Raw genomic sequence first — 573 nt, 5'->3', positions numbered from 1 at the left:
TGTTTTGAAGGTTCCTGTTAAAATAGTATAATAAGACAAGAGGAAAGATAGGGAAAAGTCGCATCTGTTGTGTGATTTTTTAATATATATCCATAAATGATAAACACATAACAGTAAACAGAAATAGACAGCCTGCCTCATCATACTGATATAAAATTGTAACAAAAGTTCTGTAAAGAAAACTTTTAATTCAGATAACCCTTTTAGAATACTCTCCGTTGTTGTTCCTTTGAACAAACACTTAAATTAAATTTTCCATCTTTTGTTAGATCCAAAATACATTTGGGTTCAAGTTTATGTGCTCCCAAATTGGGATGAACTTGGAGTAATAATGCACTTTACGCCCAAAACGTATTTTCATTTGTTTCTTTACAATTGTTTCTTTCTGCATTTTAGTCTTAATCTCTAAACGAAACTCTCACAGGCATGATAAAGTGCATTAGCCCGATCCCTGGCCTTCGCGACGTAATATTACGCAGCCCGCCGTATAAGGGTTAGAGTGAAAGACATCATTTCGGGAACATTTAACCTTTCTTCAGTGACTGGTAAAAGTAACAAGAGTCATAAATCGAA

Source organism: Penaeus monodon, chromosome 24 (assembly GCF_015228065.2).
Source record: "Penaeus monodon isolate SGIC_2016 chromosome 24, NSTDA_Pmon_1, whole genome shotgun sequence".
Taxonomy (NCBI): Eukaryota; Metazoa; Arthropoda; class Malacostraca; order Decapoda; family Penaeidae; genus Penaeus; species Penaeus monodon.
Note: the sequence above shows the minus strand (reverse complement) of the source record.